Below are 27,248 nucleotides of genomic sequence, written 5' to 3'. Positions count from 1 at the left end.
TGGTTAGCAATCTTGGAAAAATCTTTTATGAATCGCCTGTAGAACCCGACGTGCCTAAGGAAACTTCTCACTGCCTTGAACGAAGTGGGCGGTGGCAATTTCTCAATCACATCAACTTTAGCATGGTCTACCTCAATTCCCTTACTGGACACTCGATGCCCCAAAACTATTCCTTCTTGTACCATAAAATGGTACTTTCCCCAATTCAGTACCAAATTTGTCACCACACATCTTTTGAGAACTCTTTTTAAATTGCGAAGACAATCTTCGAATGAATCCCCCACCACAGAGAAATCATCCATAAACACGTCCATAATATCCTCCACCATGTCAGTGAAAATGGCTAACATGCACCGCTGGAATGTAGCCGGTGCATTGTAAAGTCCAAAGGGCATTCTCCGAAAGTCAAAGATGTCATATGGACAAGTAAAGGATGTTTTCTCTCAGTCTTCCGGGGCTATTGAGATCTAGTTATACCCCAAATATCCATCCAAGAAATAGAAGTGGGACCGCCCAGCTAACCTGCCCAATATTTGGTCAATGAAAGGGAATGGGAAATGGTCCTTTCGAGTGGCTATGTTCAGTTTCCGATAGTCCATGCAAATCCGCCACCCCGTGACTATACGAGTCGAGATTAACTCGTTATTCTCATTTTGTATGACCATCATTCCTCCCTTTTTCGGCACACATTGGACAGGACTGACCTAGTTGCTGTCTGAGATGGGGAACATGATACCCGCATCCAGCCACTTGATCACTTCCTTCTTTATTACTTCCTTCATATTTGGGTTCAGACGTAGTTGATGTTCCCTGGAAGGTTTGTGCCCCTCTTCCAGAAGAATCTTGTGCATGCAAAAGGCTGGGCTGATACCCTTTATGTCTGCCATGGTCCAACCAATGACAATCTTACATTCTTGTAATACCTTCAATAGTTGCTCTACCTGCTCAGCTAGCAAACCAAATGATATAATAACATGCAAAGTATAATTAGGCCCCAAAAAAGAGTACCTGAGGTGGGTTGGAAGCGGTTTCAAGTCCAGCTGTGGTGGCTCCTCTATTGATGGTTTTGCAGGTGGTGTTGCTCTCTCTTCTAAGCGTAGGGGCTCGAACTGAGGTTCCCTTTTCCAGAAACCTTGACCTTCGAGAGCCATGACCCACTCTGCCAACCCTTCACCGTCCATCTCTTCCAAATTCATCAAGCAGGCTTCTAGTGGATCCTTGACATTAAGGGTCTCGTCCTCTTCTTGCAGTATCACATCTATGGCCTCCACTAGTGAGCAGTTTGCAAATTTACTGGGTCTCCTCATTGATTGTTGAACGTTGAATATTATTTCTTCATTGTTGAACCTCATTTTCAACTCTCCAGTCTCACAATCAATTAATGCTCTCCTAGTGGCTAAGAATGGCCTTCCCAGAATGATGGGTATCTCTTCATCCACCTGACAATCAAGAATAACAAAGTCTGCAGGAAATACAAATTTTCCCACTTGCACAAACACATCATCAAGAATTCCTGTCGGTCTTTTGACTGTGCGATCAACCAGTTGCAAAAACATTGAGGTCGGTCTAGCTCTGCCAATGCCCAGTTTCGTATAGATTGCCAAGGGCATCAAGTTTATGCTGTCTCCCAAGTCACACAATGCTTTAGCAAAAGCATAACTCCCAATAGTGCATGGGATAGTGAAGCTACCTGGATCAAACACCTTTTGGGCCATAAGTCTTGTCACTACCGCGCTGCAGGTCTGTGTCAGAGTTACAGTGGACAGGGAAGTCAAATTTCTGCGACATCAGGTCCTTCATCATTTTTGCATACCCTGGAATTTCCCTCAAAGCATCCACCAGTGGAATATTCAATTGAATCTGTCGAAGCAATTCCATGAATTTTCTGTATTGATCATCTTTCTTTTGTTTTGCCAATCTCTGAGGGAATGGTGTAGGAGTCAATCTCTATCCATTATTTGATGTCTTTTCTTTGTTGGAAGCTTCTGGCATAAGAGGTGCCACCTGTTCTGAGACTTGTTCACCATCCTTCTCCTTACCCTTGCCAACCTGTGCTTGTTCAATTACAACCTCGGTGAGCTCTGCTGACTCATCTGCCTCTAATGTAGCTGGAGTAGTTGGCGTAGTCTCTCTCCTAAATTGAGCAACTTTTTGAGTAACTTCTTGTTTGTATCTGCAGGCAATGTTCCTTGGGTGCGATTGTTCAAGGCCATAGACAGCTGTCCCAGTTGAGTTTCAATGCCTTTGATTGCTGAATCTATTTGGAAATAGGTAAAAACAGTATGAATACAAAATAGGAAGGTGACTCTGAAGCCTGCGAACGCAGCGGTGGGTTTACCTTGAGTCTCCACAGCAACAGTCCGCACAGCTAGCTAATGATCAATTGACTTCGAAATACCTGGATCTGCACAAAAATATACAGAAGTGTAGTATGAGTACACCACGGTGGTACCCAGTAAGTATCAAGACTAACCTCAGTAGAGTAGTGACGAGGAACAGTCAAGACACCTACTGGACTAAATAACCTGAACAAAGTATAAGTATAGAAATAATAGAGTATAATATCTATATAAAGACTACGCAATATGACTAACAATATAGTAATTGCAGTAGGAAAGGACAACAACAAGTATCAGCGGAATACCATAATAATGACATAGAAGGGTGAATGTAAACACAACCTAAATCTGAAATCACATATACAACAAGGACAATTAATAACTCAGCAACAACGACCGCTTTGACATCAGGTTTTAGTCAACAAACTCCACGAGGTACCGAACCTCGGACAAATAACAACTCACGGGTCTCAATACCTGAACCTTAACACTTGGCATCTTGTGCCCTCATTACACCTCATAACCGCACTGACAACTCGCGTGCCAAATAGAGACATTCTCATATAGAAGGCAAGTAAGCAAGGGTATACATCTATACTCAACAATATCAAGAAAATCTCTTATCCAATAATAGTGCTTAACTACGTGTATGCTTGTGCAAGTGTCCTAACATAGTTCATACCAGCTAGTGAGCATAAGGAAAAAGAACGGACAGCACGTAGAATATTTTCTCATAACTTTCACAAGATAAAGCTCACACAGGTAAGTGTACCACTACACAAATATCAACAACAAGAATGCCCCCAGGCCATCACAAATCATCACAAATCAATCCTTGACATAGCCCACCTTGTCTCGCCACGTGTGCAATAGTAAAATAAATGCCCGCCTTATCTCGCCACACGTGCATAATAATGTTCCCACATTGTCTCGCCACATGCGCAACCCACACATATATATCCCGTCTTGTCACGCCGAATGTGCAAATATCAATAGTAACAATAGCACATCAGAAATCTCGTGCAACCCCATAACACTCGCACGGCAGAAACCTCGTGCATTACAATAACAACAACCGCACGGCAGAAACCTCGTGCATCACAATAACAACAACCACATGGAAGAAACCTCGTACATCACAACAACAAGTATAACAGCAACAATGACAATAATACAAGGGTACGACAAATAAGTCAACTCAGAGATTTCAAAATTTAAAGAAATGGAGGAACCAATTCACAAGGAGTAGCCACAATCGGGGAATGCTAGTCATAATAAGAACATCTCAACAAGAAAGGAAATACTATATAACAATGGTCCACAATATACAGTACGACAACGAGGAAGTTAACACAAGTCGAATAATTCCAAATAAGGATAAGTCAACCAAAATATAGGGTATCTAACTTCTTTTAAGGTTGGGCAATTGGGAAAGAGATACAACAAATTCAGCTAAGAAGAAGCAGCGGAAAGGTAACCATAACCTCAATTAAGGCTGAACAATTACATAAGAGATAGTAATAATTTTAATTAAAGATAAGCAGTTAGGGAAAGGATAACATGGCAATAGAAAGGTAACAATTTCAGTTAAGGCACATATGAATTAAATAAGTAATAAGAGTGAATCATGAAGCAATTAATTCTAATCAAGCAAGTAGAGGTGAAACTAGCAATTAAGAAGCGCAATCATAACAAGAACAACTGCATATTCAGTGAATACAAGGGCCTAAGGACCCTAAAAGGCCAATTTTCCACAAATAAGTCTGAGCACGTACTCGTCACCTCGCGTACGCGGACTACAATTAGCCTAGAAGACTCAAATCCTAAAGGGTAGTTACCCCACACGAAGTTAGGCAAGATACTTACCACAAAGAAGACAGACCGATACTCAAAAATGAACTTCTCGGTGAAATGACCTCCGGACGGCTCAAATCTAATCAAAATAACTTCAAAGCACAAATAAAACTCATAAGAAACTATTCCGGATCATAAAGCTCAATCTTTATCAAATCTAAAAATAGACCCAAAAGTCGACCCCCGGGCCCGCACCTCGAAACCAGACAAATTTCACAAAACCCGAATACCCATTCCGATACGAGTTTAACCATACTAAAATTTTTAAATTCTGATACCAATTCGTCCCTCAAATCATGATTTTTTATTTTGAAAGTTTTCTTCAACCCATTTTCCTCAACTCAAAACACAAATTAAATGATAAAAAATAAAGATACAATCATGGAATATAATAAATTCTAGGTGAAGAACACTTACCCAATCGATTTGCTTGAAAATCCCACAAAGAATCGCTCAAAATCGAGATCCACAAGTAAAGATATGATAAAAAATGGCCTAACCCTCGATTTGAAAAATATATTCTGCTGCTCAGGTGTTAAAGCATCGCGAATGCGGAAGACTACTCGCGTTCGCAAAGAAGGAAAAATGAAGGCTGCCCGGATATGCTTCGCGAACGCGAAAGATGGCTCGCGAACGCGGAGAGGAAATTTTGATGGTCCAATGACTGGGCTACGCGAACGCGTGAAGGGGTGCGCGAACGCGGAGGAGGGGGTGGCATACCTTCGCGAACGCGGGAAGAGAGACGCGAACGCGAAGAGTAAAAAGTCTCCAGTACCCAGCTCTTATTTTCTACTATGCGAACGCGATGGAGAGGATGCAAACACGAAGAAGGGGGAGGCAGGCTTCCGCGATCGCAAAAGGAAGCATGCGAATGCGAAGAACAAATATTCCTTCCTCCAAAGTTACTCTTCGCGAACGCAGAAGAACAGACGCGAAAGCGAAAGAGAAAATCAGATGACAGATTCAGCAGTTCAAAAATAGAAGAAAATGGCATGTAGCCCATCCGAAACACACTTGAGGCCCCCGGTACCCCGTCTAAACATACCAACAAGTTTTATAACCTAACACGGACTCGCTCGAGGTCTCAAATCACATCAAACAGCATCAAAACTACGAATCGCACCATGAATCGAACTTATGAACTTTCAATTCTTCCAACTTCTAAACCTCGCGCCGAAACCTATCAATTCAACTCGGAATGACGTCAAATTTTGCAGGCGAATCTCAAATGACATAATGGAGTTGTTCCAACTCTCGGAATCACATTCCGACCCTGATATCAAAAAGTTCACTTCCGGTCAAAATCTCCGAAAATTCGACTTTCGTCATTTCAAGCCTAAATCAACTATAGACCTCAAATTCACCGTCCGAACACGCTCCTAAGTCCAAAATCACCCAACGGAGCTAACAGAACCATCGGAACTCTATTCCGGAGTCATCTTCATATAGTTCCAACTACGGTCAAAATCCTAAGACTTAAGCTTCCATTTTAGGGACTAAGTATCCCAAATCACTCTGAATCATCCGGTAACTGAATTCAACCACGCACGCAAGTCAATACACATAATACCAGGCTGCTCAGGGCCTTATGCCGCCGAACGGGACTTAAATTCTCAAAATGACCGACCGGGTCGTAACAAAATGCTTGTAGAATTAATGATTGATCAAGATGGAATCTGTCAACTCTTGGTAATGAGTTTAAATTGCATGTTGTCATGAATTATAAACGACCAAACTAAGACCTTGGTCAGGGCAATTGAATGAAAGAAGAAAAGAGTTTTTTAGATCACTCAATGGTCGATTATATTTGACATGAACACATAGTTGGCCGCCTTTTAGAATTTGACAGTTGATACATATCCTAGGGTGACCCAGAGCTATAAGGACACAGAAGGAATTACTACATTATTCTTCTACTGATTCTGGAGAGTAAATTGTATACTTCATTCTATCCGGACGTTTGGGAGTGTTGCTAAACGCCACCCTTGATTAGTATATTGATATGATCAATTTACTACCGACTTAGTATTGAATCTATGGGGTCGCACACTAATGAGTGTTCTGATCTTTGCTAAAAGATTAATTACTTTGTTATTTGATAATTAAATTAAAAGTCAAATAAATTTAGTTATTAGTCCAAATAAAATATTATTATATTCTTTGCTAGCACAGATGATATAATTAATATTGTGAACAAATTGAAGTTTTTTATTTGGAATAGAAAATTAAATTATATCTATTGGTTGAAATATATGTGTGATATATATAATATAAAATAGTGCTAATTTATATAAAGGTTATATATAAATATCAATTTATCCTTACCAATTTTGAATTGGAGATGAAAGTCCACAAAGGACTACGGCATGCACGTGATTCCCATTAGGAATGGGATATATATTTTCCATTGGAAACTTTTATAATGTTTAATTTGGAATTGTAAAGTGACGTATAAGTTGAATCCAACATTAAGTTGGATGGACGAGAATCCAACTCTGAGTTGGAGGAATGGATTCGGCAGTCACGTTACGTGATTTTCCAATTTTCCATAAAATTCAATTAAAGTTTATTTTTAGAATAAACTTTTACTCTAAATAAATTATTACCTCAACCAAATAGGAAAAGGGTTGATAGGTGATGCTATATAAAAGGGGTGATGGAGAAAATTTACCTTTTGTGAAAGTGTACTAATTCTTGAGAACCATTTTGTGAAAGTGAGAGTGTAATCAAGAGAGAAAATACAATTACAGAAATAATGTTTCTTGTTCTTCTACCTTTGAGTTGAGATTTTTGAAAAAAATTTCAGTACAATATTTTTCATTCAATTTGTTCGACGGTTTCATTGATCAAAGAGTTGATAGCAAGGGTCGGTTTCGGTCTGGATACGCATATAGTCTTCGCACTATCGAAGAAATTTTGAAACGAAACTCTCTTCACTAGATATGTATTAGATCCAATCTTTGACATGCAAATAAACTGTAAACACGAAAATATCAAACTTTTACTTACTCACTAAGTTGTATCGCAACAGGAGGAACAAAATATAGGCAAAAGACTACAAAGAATAAGATTAACAACGTAACTACTGAAATCCATGCACAACACCTTAGCAAAATAAATCGCCGGTGAGTGAGAGGAAAAGGGGTTCAGTATACATTTTCAGATGGTAAAATAAAATACGGTACGCGTGTTTTATCAAGAGGAAAACATTATATGTTTTACGGAACAGTGCAGTACAGGTGTTTCTATGGAGAGATAGAGGTACCAATTTTACCCCTGAATAGATTCATAGTTTCAAAATTGTCGTGTTCTTCCCAGGTTTACAACACAATTTAAGTTGCTTTTCGCACCAGCGTTCGTCCACTCCAACTCTCACTTATATATAGTAGTAAAGTAATTTGACAATATTTAGCAATGGGAAGAACCTGATCAGTACTTATTGAATTCAACCAAACTTAATTCTTTTCCAGTTTTTCAAGAAACTTGTGACAATTTTGTTCTTCCCCAATAGTTTTAAGTGAGATTAACCAAACCTTTTTTTTTCAAAAAGAAGAAGATTAACTAATTAAAGCTAAGGAAAGAAAATATACAAAACTAAAGTAGTTCAATGTTATAAATAGTAAACAGACATATTTATAGAAAAAAGAAGACACATTAAATTGTACAATGTATACTCACAAACCAAACGTTTAACAAGAAATAATATTTACATTGTAATCCATGTATTATTAATCCCTACGTAACTAATACTTACGTAACTAATCCCTACATAACTAATTCATGTATAACTGATTCTTGCCTAACTAATTCATGCATAACTTATGTTCGAACCGAACGATCCCAAAGGTTTAGAACCATGCTCCATCAATGCAATTTTTAAGAAATATGCTCCATCGGTGTCTGTCTTGTAGTGTCAATAAAAAGGACAAATAAAAAAAAGAAAAATATAAGGTAAAATCACTTTCTTATAAAACTGTATTTTATGGAGAGAATGTAGTCAAATGTTCTTTTACCGAGTACAATCTAAGATATGCAACTAGACGTCTATACTCCAGCTTCTTATAATTAACGTATATTACTTATCAAAGCAATTAACTAGTATCAAACATTAACAATTTTCTTTTAATTTATAAAAGTGCTTAATGAAAATTTACTCATTCTCCACTAAAAAACTAAAAAGATGAAAACAATTAGATATTTACACTATGCATGTCAACCGCTACTTCACCGGAGCATATCTCAAAATAGAAACAAATACATTGTCGTTAAGAAAACATAGTCAAAGTGTCAAGCTTCTATCGAGAAGCGGTTTCGGCGAACCAAATAGTTTTGACCAAAATCCTGTGTTTGTGCTAAGAAACTCAAAGAATATGTATAAATTGTTTATCCAGTAAACCACTTTTTTTTAGAATTCAGAACCTATAAACTAAAGATTCTGGATCCGCAACTGCTTCTACCCACATACATACTTTACCTTTGCCTGTGGCACCAGCAAGTGTTCCAACCATATAAGGATGAGCAGCCAAACACTACGGAACAGTAGGCATATCATCACTTTACAAAGTACACACAACCTTCTTCTCAACCGTAGAAATGATATCGACTCCATTTTTGTCATCATCAATCTTCTTTTCAATGTTATTAATATTGTCATCAATCACCACTAATTTTTTGAGCTTTCCTTTTTCTTTTATGCTTCTGCTTTTCCTGAATCTTGCCAATGTACCCGTATGAGTCATCCCAGCCCCAGATTCCTCTGTTCCAAAAGTGGATTAGATATTTTACAAGAAAATGGCTCTTTAAAAATGTAACACAGTTTTCTTGTGAACTTGAAAAGAATTTATGTTACCTTAATGTTGAAATATATTCACCATTTAGGTTCTTGTCGGGTATCAGGAACTTCTCCTCATAGTTTTCTCCTCCAAATAGACCAATAGTATTTTCCAAGCTGTGTTAAACTTGAAATTACCAACGTAACTACTGATCAAGGAGATACCAAACAGTTGATAGAATCAACACAGGCAGTTTTCTCAAGAAAAGTAAGCAGAAGAACAAAACTGATAAAGAGTGGTTTGATGCTTTTACTATGAAGACCTTTTCCTCTTAAAATTTCCTACAAAAACATCTTCACAAGAATATATATATATATACACTTTCTAAAAGCATTAACAATATTCTTTTGAAGCATTTCACTATCAAATATTTGTTTTGAAAATACTTCTACGATTTGAAGTAATTTTGATATCTAAATTCACTGAATTATCAAATTTCATATGACATACTAGTGAAGTTGAACATTTTATTTTTATTTCCTAAATAAGCAGTTTTTATTCCCTCTTTTCTGTCAAATTCTTAAAGCATTTTCTGTATGTAGGAAATTAGGAATCAAAGGGGCTTCACTAGTAGCACAAACCTTGTTGTTGCAAGAAAACTCCCAAAAGGTGTAAAGCACGCGGAATGAATTGGACCGCCATGTCTAATAGTTGTCAAAGATTTTGGTTGATCTCTGCTAATACTCCTCAAGTCCCACACAGAGAAAGTCCTAGCTACCAAGCTTGTAACTACAATATTAGGATCATCTGGCATGCAATGTATCGTATTGATTCTCTCTTCGTGCAATCCCCATAATGATAATAGTGTGCTAGCCCTTAAATCAAATATTTTTAACACTCCACAACTTCGTCCCCAAAATATAAAAAGTTTACGTCCTCTACTCGATGACATGTGGAATATAATGCATAAATATCCTGATATACCTCTTTCAAAGCCTCCTTTTCAACATCCAGCAACATAATATGTTGATCATAACTTGAAGTAAATATCTGCAAGTACATATGCAAGAAAAGTTGTTGGATGTCAAACTAATTAACTACTATGATCAATAACCACACTAGAGACATGAAGATGATGTTATATATTCCATGAAAATTGAAATAGCTCATATGCTGTACATGAATAGCTTTTCATTTTCACTGTCAGTTCTCACATATTTTGGGTTTTAGTTAGATTATTATTACAATAGTCATCACAATGTTTTAAAGTCCTAAAAAGATTTAAAGAGGAAAAGTAATATCGAACTTTAAAGGCTTTATGCCAAGCATTACTATGAAATTATATGTCACTAAAAAAACAGGAATTAGCTATGAAAGTTATCGCAGCAACAATTCAACTTCCTACAAGGCGCCTACTTATGTGTAAATATACAGATAGTCCCCACATATATTTCATTTCTAACAGACGTAGTGCAATTCTTTTTCTTTCTTTTGGGTACTTACAAAAACACTATAAAGTTAAAGCTTGTTCGCACCAATTACTAGTTAGCAGAGAAATCTGAAGATTAATATAATCTGACAGACAATAGTATGAATCTTAATTAAGTACTCATAAAAATAGAAAAGCAAAACAGAGTTATCACCTTCAACATGGAGAATGGCTCAATTGAAATTCCAGATATTTTGGAATGGTGAGGTTGAAACAGATAAATTTCAATGTCCCCGTTCTCCTCTTCAAAATCCACGTTTCATAGCCCAAAATAGCCAAGCTCATCGCCTACAACAATTACTTTCATATTCGCTGCGGAAGAAACTTCACAGCTGAAATGGCACCTTTCACTATTTGTGTTTTGTTGCGTAAGCCGAATATATAGAGAGTGATTAAATCACAACTACTATATCTAAAGGTAGCTAATAAATAGTAAATGAGACAATAATAAAATGAACACCAGAAATTAACGAGGTTCGGCAAAATTTGATTTTTGCCTAGTCCTCGGACACAATCAACTCAAATTTATTTCACTCCAAAAATACAAGTGAAATACTACAAGAGAGAAAGAAGATTCAAATGCCTTAGGAGATAAGAAGGCAAGTGAGAGATGTTTACAAATGAACAAAACCCTTGCTATTTATAGAAAAGAAATGGCCTTAATAATGTCATGCATGACATCATATTAAGTGTGAACATGCAATGTAAATGCATGAAAAATGCATCTACCAATTTCTTCCTAAAAGGAGGCTTCAAATGTTCACACTAGTTCACATTAATCTTGTCAAAATTCAACAAATCTCCACCTTGGCAAGATTCTACTTTTGCAATTTTCTCTTACTGATAAATTTTGATTGTGTCTTCAACTCCAATCTTCAAAGTTCAACAATGTTGATCAAGTTCAAACAATGTTGAAACTTAATCGCAGTCACTACTTTTGTTAGCATATCGGCAGGGTTGTCTGTAGTCCGAATTTTCTGCACCATGACTCCACCTTCTTCTATAATATCTCGTACAAAGTGATATCGAATATCAATGTGCTTCGTCCTTGCATGATAAACTTGGTTCTTTGCTAATTGGACAGCACTCTAACTATCACAAAATAGTGTGATGTTTTCTTGACCAATACCAAGATCTCTAAGCAACCCTTGAAGCCAAATTGCCTCCTTTACAGCCTCCGTAATTGCCATGTACTCTGCCTCAGTAGTAGACAAAGCAACGGTTGATTGCAAAGTAGACTTCCAACTAACTAGTGCATTTGCAATAGTGAAAACATAACCAGTAGTTGATCTACGCTTGTCCAAATTACCCGCATAATTCGAGTCACAATAGCAACCAGCAAGCCAAAAAGAACAATAAACATGTTCGTCTCATAGAGAGGGTGGCTTGTGCAGCCTCAATTGTAGCTGATGGTGTTCCTACCACTTATAAAGACGCAGTCCAAAGTTCAGAAGAAGATAAGTGGAGGATTGCCATGAATGAAGAAATGCAGTCCCTTCATCAGAATTGCACATGGAAATTGGCCAATCTCCCGAAAGGCAAGAAAGCAATTGGGTGCAAATGGGTATTTGCAAAGAAAGAAGGATTTCCTAACCAAGAAGATGTTCGCTACAAAGCAAGATTGGTGGCCAAAGGGTACGCTCAAAAGGAGGGAATTGATTACAATGAGGTATTTTTTCCAGTCGTGAAACACTCCTCCATTAGAGTTTTGTTGGCTTTGGTAGCACGGTTGAATTTGGAACTAGTTCAGTTAGATGTAAAAACTGCATTTTTACATGGAGACTTGGAAGAGGAAATCTATATGACTCAACCAGAAGGATTCAAAGTTGCTGAAAAGGAAAATATGGTGTGCAAACTTGAAAAATCGTTGTACGGATTGAAACAATCTTCTAGACAATGGTACAAACGATTTGATAAGTTTATGTTGCGGCAGAAGTACAAAAGAAGCAAATACGATCATTGTGTGTATTTGCGCAAGCTTGAAGATAGATCCTTCATATATCTTCTCCTATACGTTGATGATATGTTGATAGCTTCCAAAAGTCAAGAGGAAATTGAGAAGTTGAAGATTCAACTAAGAAAGGAGTTTGAGATGAAGGATTTAGGTGAGGCGAAGAAAATTCTTGGCATAGAGATAAAAAGAGATAGACATTTAAAGAAACTCTATCTATCTCAGAAAGAATACTTGAAGAAAGTAATAGATCGATTTGGCATGAATGAGAACACGAATTTGGTTAGCACTCCTCTTGCTCCTCACTTTAAGCTTAGTGCTGCTATGTCGCCGAAGAATGAAGCTGAACAAGAGTATATGTCAAGAGTGCCATATGTGAATGTCGTTGGTAGCTTGATGTATGCAATGGTTTGCACAAGACCTGATATTTCACATGCTATCGGAGTTGTAAGCAGGTATATGCATGATCCAGGAAAGGAGCATTGGCAAGCTGTGAAATGGATTCTACGGTATATTTGTAATACTGTAGATGTTTGATTGATTTTTGAGCAGGAAGATAGTCTGGCTTGCTGGTTGCTATTGATTCAAGTTGTTGTTGGGGTTCCTGAGTTGGAATCTCCCCTTCCACTGACTCTTTTTCCAGGGGAAAATCTTCTATTATTTCCTCGTTTTCTTCCTGTGTTGGGAAAATTAATTTTTCCTCAAACTCCACCTGCTTTGAAGCACCATCAGTTTGTTTGACATCTTCAAATGTCACTTTATCTATTATAGCAGATTCATCAAAGGTAACATCTCTGCTGAATATAACTTTTCGTCTCTGGACACCATAATCGGTATCCTTTGACTCCAGAAGTAATCCCCATAAATATAGCTTTCTTTGCCCTCGGATCCAATTTTGACTCTTTCACATGATAATATGCAATTGAGCCAAACACATGTAAAAAATTATAATCTTCAGTAGGTTTTCCATACCATTTTTCAAATGGTGTCTTGCCTCCAATAGCGGCAGATGGTAGACGATTAATGAGGTGGCATGCATATGTTATTGCCTCAGCCCAAAATTCTTTGCCCAAGCCAGCATTGGACAACATACACCGAACCTTCTCCAGCAAAGTCCGGTTCATGCGTTCTGCCACTCCATTCTGTTGTGGTGTATTTCTGACGGTGAAATGTCTCAAAATGCCATCATCTTCACAAATCTTATAGTAAAGATCATTTTTGTATTCTCCACCGTTATCTGTGCGAAGACACTTTATCTTTCTGCCTGTTTGAGTCTCTATCATCGCCTTCCATTTGAGAAAAATTCTCAACACCTCATCTTTGGTTTTCATAGTATACACCCACACTCTCCGGGAAAAGTCATCAATAAAGGTTACAAAATAGTGTTTCCCACCTAATGAAGGTGTTTTGGAAGCACCCCAAACATCAGAGTGAACATAATCCAAAATACTTTTAGTATTATGGATTGTTGTTCCAAATTTAACCCTTGTTTGTTTCCCCTTGACACAGTGTTCACAAAACTCCAAATTGCAAGTCTTTACTCCTTTTAACAATCCTTGATCTGATAAAATCTTTAAGGATTTTCCTCCAGCATGTCCCAAGCGCATGTGCCATAGCTTGGTTGCTTCTGCCTCCTTGTCATCACTGGATGTCACTGTTGCTGTCCCAATAACTGTACTACCGCGATAGTGGTACATGTTATTATTTCGCCGGATTCCCTTCATTACCACTAGTGCACCAGAGCATATTCTCATTACCCCATTTTCTGCAACGACTTTGAGCCCCTTTGACTCTAGGGCTCCTACAGAAATGAGATTTTTCTTCAATTCCGGTACGTATCGAACATTGTTAATGTTCTGATCAATCCATCATGGTTCCTTAATCGGATTGAACCAATACCATATGCGGTAAGAGGATTGTTATTTGCTGTGTGAATAACTCCACATTCTCCTTCTTGAAAATCAACAAACCAGTCCTTGTTGGGACACATATGATCAGTGTTGTAAATAGCGAGCGCTACAGCGCTAATAGCGTGTAGCGACGCGAGGCGAGACAGCATCGCTATTTTGGTCTGTTGCGTTGCGAGGAAGAAAAGGCGAGCGCCTCTGCATGTGTAGCGAGAGGCGCTGCGAGGCGAGAGGCGCTGCGAGGCGTCGCTTTTTGAATAAAACGGAAGAAAAGGCAGCATTAATATTAAAACACAAAATTAGGGCTTGGGTTTCACTTTTCTCCTTCAGCGGCGAGCAGCGACCTTCTTGTTCTCCTTCAGCGACCTTCGATCTTCTTCTTCTTCTTCTTCCATCATCAGCCATCATCACCAGGTATGTTACTTTCTTTTCTTTTCTTCTTCTTCTCCTTTTTTCTTCTACTTTCTTCTTCCTCTATTTCAGCAGCGACTTCTTCTTCTTTTTTCTTTTTCTTCTTCTTTCTTCTTTCTTCAATCATTCAATGATCAGCTCTTTCTTCATTTTTCTTCTTCTTTCTTTGCTGATTTCCAGAGGCAGTAACCTTTTTTTTTGCTCTGTTTTTCTTCTTCTTTCTTAGCTGTTAGTTTCTTCTTCTTTCTTTGCTGTTTTCCAGAGGCAGTAGCCTTTTTTTTTTGCTCTGTTTTTCTTCTTATTATTAATATATTATTGTTATTGAGTTTTAGTTATATGTATATAATATTTTATGTTTTTGTATAAATTGTCGCTTCACATCAAAAAGGCAAGTGAATAACTCCACATTCTCCTTCTTGAAAATCAACGAACTAGTCCTTGTTGGGACACATATGATAGCTACAAGCTGAATCCATCAGCCATATGTCAGATGGTTTGAATGGCTCAGTTGTAACTAGCGAGAAATCAGAGTCGTCACAATCAGCTACATTTGAATCCATGACAGCCTTTCCATTGTTAGGTTTGGCCTTGTTTTTCAACTTTGGACAGTCTTTCTTCCAATGCCCATTTTCTCGCGGCAAAAAGCACATTCATCTTTGCTGGGTCTGGATCTTGACTTGGATCTTCCTTTCTTTGTTCTCATATGATTTTGAGAACGATCTCTCACGACCAGTGCTTCTCCTTCTCCACTCTTTTGTTTTTCTCTCTTTCTTTGTTCATAACTGTACAAGGCAGAACAAACTTCTTTGAGAGACACTTCATCATTCCCATGAAGTAGAGTAGTTTCGAGGTGCTCGTACTCATCGGGAAGTGAACTTAATAACATTAAGGCCATATCTCCATCACTAAAAGTCACGTCCATATTCTGCAAATCTGTCGCCAACTTATTAAAGCTGGTGATATGATCATTCATTGTAGTACCAGGAACATATGTGAAGCGTAACAGTCTTTTTTCATGTAAAGTTTATTTTGACTGTTTTTCTTCAAGAATTTATCCTCTAATGCATTTCACAATTTACTTGCAGAAGTTTTTTTTGTGTATGGATACTTCTATTCTCTTGCGAGGTAAGATCGAATGGTACCACAAGCAACGCGGTTGATAATCTTCCAATCTCCTTCTCCGATATTGTCTGGTTTATTTTCTTCTATGGCAATATCTAGCCCTTGTTGAAAAAGGACATCAAGAACCTCAGCTTGCCACATCCCGAAATGTCCTGACCCGTCAAAAATTTCAACTGCAAATTTCGCATTTGACATAATTCTTGTCATAAGCGAAGATGCCAACGACGTATTACTGACACCCGATGTGGACTCTTCATTTTTATTATCTCCCATTTTGCTATAGATACTATTTATTTGCTGACAGTACAGAACACCAAAGTAATTCTTTTCTGATGTGGAAGTTCAGACTAAGCTGCAACCACAGAGCATACTAAGATAGAACCTTGGCTCTGATACCAATTGTTGCGGAAGCCGAATATATAGAGAGTGATTAAATCACACCTACTATATCTAAAGGTAGCTAATAAATAGTAAATGAGACAATAATAAAATGAACACCAGAAATTAACGAGGTTCGGCAAAATTTGATTTTTGACTAGTCCTCGGACACAATCAACTCAAATTTATTTCACTCCAAAAATACAAGTGAAATACTACAAGAGAGAAAGAAGATTCAAATGTCTTAGGAGATAAGAAGGCAAGTGAGACATGTTTACAAATGAACAAAACCCTTGCTATTTATAGAAGAGAAATGGCCTTAATAATGTCATGCATGACATCATATTAAGTGTGAACATGCAATGTAAATGCATGAAAAATGCATCTACCAATTTCTTCCTAAAAGGAGGCTTCAAATGTTCGCACTAGTTCACATTAATCTTGTCAAAATTCAACATGTTCTTCCATTGGGGTTCAACTCTAACCTTTCCAGATCAACTTGCCGATCAATAAGTGTTGTATCCAATAGGATCATTTCTTCTCAAACTTCTTATTGTTTTAACCATACCATCGCACGAAAACTCCTCACAAGTAGAAGACTTTTTAGATAATTTCCTTGCGTCAATTTTATCACTGAGGCCATCACTCAATTCTGGTGGCATTCCTTGACTTCTACGAGATATGCGGCGAATAATACTTGTCGCTTCAACTTCATCTCTACAATCGAATTCATCATACACATAAAATTAATCAGAACTGGAAAATGATATGCATGTCTATCTACTGGTTCGGGGTACTGAATAATTAAGAGTTTAATAGTACAACAATGCAAACAGTACCGATTGATGTTAATTATTTTGAGAAAGAACGAGATATATAGAACCTTTTGCTTCTTTGCCGCTTGGAAGCTGCTCTTTCGTTATCTGTCATTGCTAATGATTAAGTGAACACGAGAAAAGGTCACTCGACAAACAAAGGAGGAGAGATGCAGGAGTTGAAAGGAGAGGAGTAATTAATATGCCGTAAAAGATCAAAAGTTTGTAGGAGAGTATACAAAAGTCACTTGATTAATTGTCTGGATCTTAATCAATTCCTATCATGCTTCCCAAAGAAGTTCACGAATGAATGAACATAAAGCAATTCCTCTTGGGAACAAATTAGCTCGTTACATTTATATTAAAAACCTTTTCTACTTGTTAAAGCATACAACGGAAAAGGCACTTGAACAAACTGCCTGCCAAGTTTGCCTGATTGAGCATAGCATATTCGTCATGCTTCCCCAGAACAATAAATGCTATGCTCAATCTGCTGTTAAGGCTGGCCTGTACAAGCACATTCTTCATCTTTCCCTAGATCCGCTGTTCAGAATTTTGAGGAATTGGGTCTTCTTCCACATTCAGATGGGAGTTGGAAACTACTTCCCCGAAGGTATTCCGAGCTTGCCTTCAGAAAACCACAAAAATAAGAAACAGAAGCAAAAGCTATTGAAAGCTCTATCTCCGATCAACGTGTAAATCTTTCCCATTTCCATCGTACTTAATTTCACATATATTGTCCAGAGCTTCACCTCGAGAGAACCCTAAGATTAGTGCAGATTAATAGTATTTTATATGCTAATTTGATTTCTATGAGAGGTTTATTAACTCATTTTCCTCTCTAGTTCGATATAGGTGCTTGGAGATGTTATTGAGTCCCTTGCTGGGTCGATCTTCATTTCAGAGCATACAAACTCTTCTGGAACCATTGATACACCTCATATAAATAAACATATAAAAAACCAGTCACTGACTAAGAAACAGCAAGTTTTATCTTATGAACTCCAACACCAAAATTCCCTTAGGTCAATATGCAAAGTCGCCAATCATGTATATATATAACATCTCCCAAAGGCAAAAACAAAGCCTTCAATTATCAAAGCTAATATCATCACAGGAGGTGAGAACTGCTTTGCTTACCGTCTAAAATGCAGCTTCAATATAGATATAAAGTCTTCAGATAAGTACCTCTGCAAGGGTTGGCAACATCGCTTTCATCCTTGAAATTCTTCACTTCAGCTGTAGCTCAAAAATGATTTGACTGAAGTAACCGCATGTAATCTTTATCATTCACATATATCAGCCAATTCAATGTCATACTAGAGCCATGAGTCTGGCGGTACTGGAGGCCTAGCCTATTTCCCAAAGCTGCATCGACAAAAGGCATGAACACAGAAACTTTTTGAGCGTTGGAATCACAACAAGGAAGTCTAAATGATGTGCATTTTCAGCAAGGACTTGTATATAACCCAAATATGGTGGAACAATGAGTCTTCCCTTTTCACCAACAGGCAAACCTGAACAACTTGTAAGGTTATAGTTTAGCAACGCCTAAGGGACAGTAGAATAGAGTGCTTAAGATATAAAGGAAATAGTTTCAGTCTATGAAAATGATTACCTTCAATGACAATGTTCATTGTTCAATACCTTTACCATTTTCTTGTCACCTGATCAAAGACAGGCAAAATAAATTTAAAGAGATATTTATGTACAGATATCAAAAGTTTTCAGATGGGGCTTACCTTGCCACTTCTTACATTCTTGAAATCATTTATACCTCTCAAGAAGAAAATTTAAAAAACAATTTTGCCTCTTCAGATTCATCTTTGCACTATCCACTTTCCTCCTCCTCGTTGTAGTTTATTCTCTGCTATTACAAAATCTACCAGACCCTTCTTTTCATTTCCTGCTTAGAATGTAACCTGACCATTCTTTTTTGACGGAACCAAGGAGGTGGATTATTGATGCAAATCAAAAGAAAGCAACTCAACCTTGATTTGGGTTCTTCTAATATTCTCCACTCTTAATGAAAGTATAAAGTTTAGGCAAATTCAATTATTGACGTCTGTCCTTTATTCTTCTTTTGATTGTTTTCAGGCTTGAGAACTTAAACTCTCTTATCTCGTGGATACTGGTCATTGTTCAGAAGGCTTCTTATAGTCTGTCCATTAAGATTTATTGCACTGCTATGATTTATGTGATCATTCTGGTTATCCTGTGTCTATGAACTCACAGGAAGCAAAAAAAGGTATTAACCAAAAGGATGTTCTACAAATTAAGGGCCAAAAACGAAGAATATAACAACCTAGAATGACAAAAACGGACAAAAACTTCCAAAAAGAAATGGCACAACAGAATGAAACGAAGAACAGAAGGAAAAGGCCCAGCAATAGTAATCAACCCGAGTAATAGTTACTCTCAGCTGACAGGATTACAACATTTCATATCATTACCCTCCCTTAACTTCGAGCGGGAAAGGGATGATAGTGATAAAAGTATTTCAGTGCAAAGGTTACCACAACAATGAGGACCAATATTGGTAAGAACAAGCATCAGTCGAAATGGGAGTTGGCTTATAGTAATTCTAGTCAAGGAATGAGTCATCCCCAGAGAAATAATGAAAGCGATAAATTGAGCCAAATTTACCAGCCAGATAGTGCTTTGAAAAGCCTTACCTTTCTTTTGTCCTTACTGGTGGAACCATTCTTGCAAACATCTAGCATATAATTAAAGCTCTAAGCGAATGAGAACTCCACTTGTTCATCATGGCGCAAATAGTGCACAGCGAGAGGAAACAAAAGATGAATGTTGGATAATATGGATGGTTAAGGATTGCTGTAAGAGGATAATCTTGACAAGTGCAAATAAAAGGAACCTTTTCTGTAAGCTTCAAATCCCCCATAGTACCTTTTCAAGATCTGATGGTATGAACATATCTATGTACCTTTAACTCACACAAACAATGCCCAATCAAATATACTGAGACAACAAAAGTGCATCACAGTCATTGTATCAAAATAAGAGCATTTAGTAAAAGCTCAAACAGAACATGACTAACAATTTAAAAATTGTTATTTGAGTTCAGGAGCAAAACACATTCATTTGCTATAGAAGTAAATGAGCGCGCGCTAATCTAATAAGACTTACTTAAGAAACATACAGAATCTCCAGAATTTATTTGCAAACTTAAGTAAATACAAGCCTTTAGTGTATGGATGATGTGAATGTTCCTGTCTCCTTAGAACTCGACGATATAGTACAAGCCTATAGAACAGAAGGTAAGGTCGTATGAGGTGCACATTCCTGATGCTTCAAAGGACCACCAAGATCCAAACTCTAAGGAAACAATATCCTAAAGGTTCCAAACCTTCCAAAAGTGATAGGTATGTGTTGCTTCTTGACATGAAAGCTCCACAAGCACACAATTAGGGATATCCTAGTTTCCTTATATATAGTTGGCCAAATACATAAAAGCCAGGAAGAGACTATATCTTTTTTCAGCTGAGAAGTTGAATGATGTTGTGGTACATACTAAGATATGATATGCTATGCACAAGGATTTCTTCCTGCTAACATTCTTACAACTATTTTCGTTTACTCTTAAATCAAGCTCTTTCTGACTACAAGTATCATAAGTTCTACAAACTTGATATTTCTACTATCTAAGTCCATGATGGGAGGGAAGGGAGATTGGTAGAGTCAAATCACATAACTGCCCGGAGATACACCAATTATCGACTACGTATAGATCTATCACATGCTTTAAAAACAAGAAGCGAATCTTCAAATCTGAATAAGTTGGTTCACTATCAAAAGATAGGCAACCAGGCTATTGACACTCTGCGTCTTAAAAGTTGATATGCTGCGACGAAATATCTAATAATCTACTCAAGTAGGTTAGTTGATGCATTTCATATAAACAATAGGCTCATGAACCAATATATACCTATATTAACTGTTCAGAAGAATGAGAAGTTCTTCCAACTATTAGAAATATCTACTGCAAACACAGTACCACTTGCAATATGGCTGATAAATTTACCAATTAACTTATAATGCAAAAGCTAAACTGACCATACCTTCTTTTAGCAAATCATAAAGAGTGACCATATCAACACCACGTAGAAAAGGTCCTTCCCACTTAATAATTGATACCATGCCTAATAGATAGAATCATAGGATTCACTAATTATCCAGAAAAGCAACAGCATGAGAAGCCAGATAAAATTATAATCAACTGTTACTTTATGTTAAGCTTGCTAACACAAACCCAATATCTGTACTCCCAAATCCAGTACAGCTTCGCAATCTGACTACTCAAATAGAACAGGTTAGTTTTGGTTGGAGATCCAATCCTTATATCAGAAAAACCCAGATCCCCAAATAACTAAAGTGCATGTTCAACCAATTCAAGAAAAATATCATTTATTAACCTAGAAATACAATTGAGTACTAACTAGTAATTAGACATCCTAAAAAGAGTAACACCAATTTCAAAAAAAAAAAACCAATTCGAAAATTGCACAACAGATAGAAACAAATGTCTGGAGCTAAGAAACAGATAATCGAAGAATTGAGAGCATTTAGCCGCATTGGGTCCGTTGAAAATTGCGGTCCAGGAAGGAGCTTAGCGCTTGACTAATATCACCTTAAACTATTTTTCAATTACATTGCTAATTCGCGCAGAGTTCATAATGGTGTTGGTTTAGAATACACAGTAATTCAATTTTGTTTAAACAATAATTCAAATACATGCTTTCAAGAATCTACTGCTGAATGTGCATGTAAATAACAGGTCCTAATATTAACTTGCATGCACAGAATCAACCAAGAAAATATCAACACACAAAAAAAAAACGTGCTCATCGTACTTCATACTGAAGATTTGGTTAGACGTAACAAAGAAAGAGAAAGAAAAAATCACAAGAAAGTAATTCTATAGAATGTCGGATGGTTTTTTTTGTCACTTCAAAACAAAGTCCCAAAAATTGCATAGTACAACAGCTAAAAAATTAGAATCTCCACAATGCCCCTGCCCCACCCTTTGCCATCCAATATAGTAGTAAAAATTCAAAAGATGTAACTGACCCCCAAAATGTGCCACCTACTACTGAGACCTATTGTCCATAACACTATGCATCGAGCTTTTTGCTATTAACTTATAGTCCATGAATACCTTGAGAAGGAACCATATCTTAAAGTTCATGGAGGGATTCCCAGTATTTGTTTAGCATATGATCATCTGGATGTACTTGATGCCACTTGCCCGTACAAAATATTGCATATGCATCAGCTGCATACCTGGAAAGTTAAGAGAAGCAAAAGAGTTGTCAAGTCGGTTTCTCTTTTGTGATGACAAGTTAAAATCCATTAGTTGTGTGCTACAGTGCAAAGCTCATTGTATATATTCCCTTACTTGCCAATACCATGTAGTTGTGTCACATGAGTCCAACTTTCTCCCAGATATTCTTTAGAGAGATTTTGAATCATCCGTGCTCTCTTTCTATGTATTCCTAAAGGTCGTATCAACTTTTCAATATCCTCCGGAGCAACCTCTGTAGCAGCCGCTGCATTTGGACAGAGTGTGAAAAACTCTGATAGGACTCTGCGAACCTATGTGCGTTGTGGGCAAGTGTTAGTAGGAATCCATATCCAACAAACATCTCTGGGAAGCTGAAACGGAACTCAGATATTCTTTCAAATAATATTCAGTATACTTATAAGTAGAATCCTGGGAACAAAGCAATTACACCAAATTTAAGACTCAATAACTATATAGCTCTCATGCTTCTTCAGGAGTATCTGCGCGGTTCACTTCTAGTCAACAAGCAACCAAATTGCAGAAGAAGGGGAATGCTAAGGTAATCCTATCTTCTTTCCTAAAGCTTTCAACATATTTTTGTGGTTTTATGCTGTTATGGTGTACATTTTTGTAGATAGGTACAACCCAGTCCTCATCTTTTCTACGTCCACATCTTATTAGTCCAAGCATCTTCTCGTCAAGATGAGTTTGACGATAGCTACTTTTCTTCCTTGTTAAACCCTAAAAAGAAGTATTACGTGTGCACTGTAAAATGATTGAAAAATAAGCCAAATGATATCAAAGAGAGAGACTTTCTCTTGCTGCTTTCTTGCTTTCCCTGTCAGAATTTCTTTCTTTTTTTCTTTTAGGAGAAAAAAAGCAGAGAAGAAAAAATATGAATATACCATATATGCCAGCAAGTGTTAAGGTGGATCATGCTCATGTTCTAAACAGTAAGCTACCTTTCAACACAGCTAAGTGTTTATTGGCTGCCCCATACAAAATTGCCTTATTTAGTAAGTTTAAAAACAATCTTTGATCGTGAAATAAATTTCAAAGTTTGGTCAGACGGGGCAAAGCACGTTTGACAATGTTCTTCAAGGAGGACATGCTCCATATTATGTGTGGGCTAAGAAATACTCCCTCTGTCCCCATTTATGGTATACTCTTTACTTTTTAATTTGTCATGTTACTTTTCTATATTTAGAAACAATTTAACTTTAAAAACTCAATTTTACCCTTAATGAGATGATTTATAGCCACACAAATATGAAATGTCTAAGGCTTGTTTTAGACCACAAGTTTCAAAAGTCTTCCTTTCTTTCTTACCCTCCGTGTAAAGTCAAAATGTGCCACATAAATTGAAATGGAGAGAGTAACAAACTTTGTCATGATATTTAATGCTTTTTCATTATAAATAAATTCAATTGGACAAAGTATTTAACTTACACGTTGTTCATGAAATAGGACTTTTAAACTAATGCAAAACAATAAAAAGATCCCAATGATACTTCAGTTTTGATGTTTGGGCCCTATCCTTGCCTATGTTCCATTATGTTGCTGGGACGGTAGTTCCCTCATGGAAAGGCATTCAGAACATCAGAAGCATTTACATTTGTCAAATAGCTGATATTTTGACACAATAATTTTATTAATAAACTGCCTATATATCCCCTTTTTGAGAATGGAAATCTGCCTAAAATACCCTTTTTGGGTCTAAAAATTGTTTGCTTCCTAATTGTCCATTGGATGCTGCTTTCACTGTTTCTAATGTAATTATGAGGAATAAAACGCATTAACATGGCTTATGAGCACAACAATGCCAGAAAAGACCAAGAATACACCTTTTGTTCATGTTCCGTAACTTAATATACAGGAAACTTTATCTAGCCATATAAACCAAACATCTCAAGAATCAGCGACGGCTTAAATTTCAGCTCATCATCTTTCAAACCATAATACCAAATAAATGTGATGCCACACAGAATTCAATCAATTCCTACAATGTGAACAAGACGATGCAAATATTTTACCTCCCTACTTCATGGCAACTTTATTTACGAACAATCATAAGTTTGCTGTCTGCTTAGGAATGATTAAGAAAGGGAACAGTGGCTACAATTACCTGCAAGCCAGTGGTGCAATTTAGAAGCATACAGATAACCAACACCCTCCAAGGATCATGAGCATGGTCTTCTTGCAGCAGACTAAAATGGGATCGGGGAGGTATCCATGTGTTAGCTTCAGTCCTCCTGAAATAAGCCTTGTCTCTCTTCTGGGCAGCAGAGAGATAATTTTTCCGCTTTTTTGAGTCTGTTCCACCTCCTATCGTGCTGATCACTGCATTCTCTTTTTCACAATGTGCATTATGGAAGTAGGGAGAAAACTTTCTCCCAGTGACGCACTTCTTTGAGGGCGACTTTGGTCTATCCTTCCCTACCTTTATTTCTTCTCCTACTTCTGAGTTAGCAAAGTAAGGGGAAACCACTCGAACTTTGGCTCGTGATTTTTTGTCAGTTTTTTCATCTTTTTTCCTCACACGCTTTAGAGTCCTTCCTTTCTTCATTTCGGTTTCTCCATTCTCCAAGAGACAAGGTTTCGGGTTTTTTGAGACAGTTCCACCTCCTACCATGCTGATCACTGCATTCTCTTTTTCACGATGTGCATTAAGAAAGTAGGGAGAAACCTTTTTTCCAGTGATGCAGCTCTTTGAAGGCGAGTTTGGTCTATCCTTCCCTGCCTTTATTTCTTCTCCCACTTCTGAGTTAACAAAGTAAGGGGAAATAACTCGAACTTTGGCTTCTGACTTTTTGTTACATTTTCCATTTCTTTTCGTCACACGTTTTAGGGACCTTCCTTTCTTCATTTCAGTTTCTACGTTCTCTGAGCTCACGAAGTAGGGGGAAACAACTCGTACTTTCTGTTCAACGCATTCATCATTTACCTTGTCACAATTTGAAACACAAACTCTTTTTGTCTCAATTATTGTTTCATCCATCAGATTCTGAGATATGCAGGGTCTGCTACCTTCTTTCCCAAGGACTCTCAGATCCAGTCATAGAGCCAGATATCGAAGCCTTTTGGATTGTTTTCATCCTATGAGAGAAAGGACTACAAACGTGTGACCCAATGGCATTCTTTGTCATCTTCAGTTCTTCTTTTAACAGAACTAAAGTTTCCACTTTTGTATGCAAACTGTGAAAAGAGATCATCAATACTAGTAGCTACAACATTATCACCACGCGTTACCGGCAACGAAGCAACAGTAGTACATCCCTCATCTAAATCACCAGATTGTTTAATATCCTTTTCATTAATATCTTTGCCTGTCATTTCCCACTTGGTATTAGGAGGACCATTCAGGACGGGGTTCACACCCATTTCCCTCTTATCTGGATTTGCATCTGTTTCATAAGTAGAACCAAGTCCATTTCCTGCTCTCGTATCAGCGATACCACGTTTAGCATTTCTCTTTTTCTTCCTTTTGTTACTCTTCTGATGCATTTCCAAAGTAACCTCCACGCACTCAGCCTTGATAGGCTTCACACATAAATCAGAATTAATAGCTTCAACAGATTTACTACTTCCATTCTCCTCACAGTCAGGCACTTTCTTGAAATATGGAGAACACCTTGCCATCTTAACTTCCTCTTCAGGACCTTTAATGTCACAATAATTCTCTCTCTGCTTCTTCCTTTTCAATTTTCTCCTCTTTATTCCTTTATTATTCTGCTCCAGAACCAGCATAACATCATTACTGATACCATCGATACATACATCCTGCATATTATCATTACTGGTTTTTGCTTCAGTAGAAACATATTTATCACAACTCAGAGCCGTATTCCTTTTTCTTCTCGCTTTCCTCCTCTTTTTCCTCTTATTATTATGCTCCATATATACACATACATCCTGCATATCATCATTACTGATTTTTGCTTCTGTAGAAACATTATTATCACAACTCAGAGCCCTACTCTTTTTTCTTCTCCCTTTCCTCCTCTTTTTTGCTGTTGTATTTGAAAATCCGTCACATGATTGATTTACCGAGAATGCCATCCCCAATTTCTCATAATTTATCGTCTTTCTATTTTTAACTTCAATTGTTTGTCCATAAATCGCACAGACACTCTAGGTAGGCTCCATATCTGAGTCTCTATTGCGTTATCTTTTCACCACAAAAAGTTGAAACAAAAATCAAACCCAGTTCTCAAACAAAAAACCCAGTAATTCTAAGGGAAACCCCAGAAAAGGGCTCAGAGAAGAACCTAACCTGCAAAAGTGAACACCGGCGCTTCGGACGGTGGAATTAGGCGCCAAAAACGAAGTGGGTTAGAATATTCTACCGCTTCTCTGATTTTTCTTTTTTCCTAATATATCTTTTTTTGTTTGTCTTTTTCCTAATATATCAAAAGAAAACATAAGTTATGTTATAAAATAAAAAGTATAAAGTAAAGACGAGAGAAACTGATATATTATTCAAATTTTAAACTTATGTACATAATGAACTGAAAACTCCTCTATTTATAGAAGAAAGGAAGCAGCTGTGAGGCTTTTCAGGAAGCAGCTGCAAGGCTTTTCTTTAGCTGCTTGTAAGTTGTCTGCATGAGCTGCTTGCAACCTGCCTGTTTAATAAGAAGCTGCTGCAAATTATTTCATTGAGCTGCTTGCAACCTGCCTGCATCAGCTGCTTGTAGATAAACTTCAACAGAGTACTAAATGGATAATCTTCTTCAGAAAGATTATCTATAGCGGAATAATAAATGGACATCCACAATATAATTATTTTCATAACACTCCCCATTGGATGTTCATTAAAAGGTATTGTATCTCGTTAAAACCTTACTAGGAAAAAATCCTGTGGGAAAAAATTCTAGTGAAGGAAAAAGAGTACACATATTTAGTAAT

General features: G+C 37.3%; 1 long non-coding RNA gene and 1 other non-coding gene across 3 annotated transcripts; both read right to left on the bottom strand.

Moving 5' to 3' along the window:
- Window positions 1-7,864: 7,864 nt before the first annotated feature.
- LOC107788010 (uncharacterized) lies at window positions 7,865-11,779 on the bottom strand. 2 transcript variants are annotated; one of them, XR_001648519.2, is made up of 4 exons: window positions 10,609-11,779; window positions 9,607-10,015; window positions 9,043-9,173; window positions 7,865-8,949 (listed from the first exon to the last, which is right to left on the bottom strand). It is a non-coding gene; the product is annotated as an uncharacterized LOC107788010 (long non-coding RNA). The 2 variants fall into 2 exon arrangements; XR_012708973.1 differs by having other exon boundaries at window positions 9,043-10,015.
- A 6,048-nt stretch (window positions 11,780-17,827) lies between these two features.
- Window positions 17,828-26,708, bottom strand: LOC107761959 (uncharacterized). Its single transcript, XR_012708972.1, has 4 exons — window positions 26,614-26,708; window positions 24,466-26,508; window positions 22,455-22,651; window positions 17,828-22,339 (listed from the first exon to the last, which is right to left on the bottom strand). It is a non-coding gene; the product is annotated as an uncharacterized LOC107761959 (transcript).
- Between the last annotated feature and the right edge of the window lie 540 nt (window positions 26,709-27,248).

This window comes from Nicotiana tabacum, chromosome 4, assembly GCF_000715075.1.
Source record: "Nicotiana tabacum cultivar K326 chromosome 4, ASM71507v2, whole genome shotgun sequence".
NCBI classification, from domain to species: domain Eukaryota; kingdom Viridiplantae; phylum Streptophyta; class Magnoliopsida; order Solanales; family Solanaceae; genus Nicotiana; species Nicotiana tabacum.
This window is presented reverse-complemented; position numbering and strand designations above follow the sequence as displayed.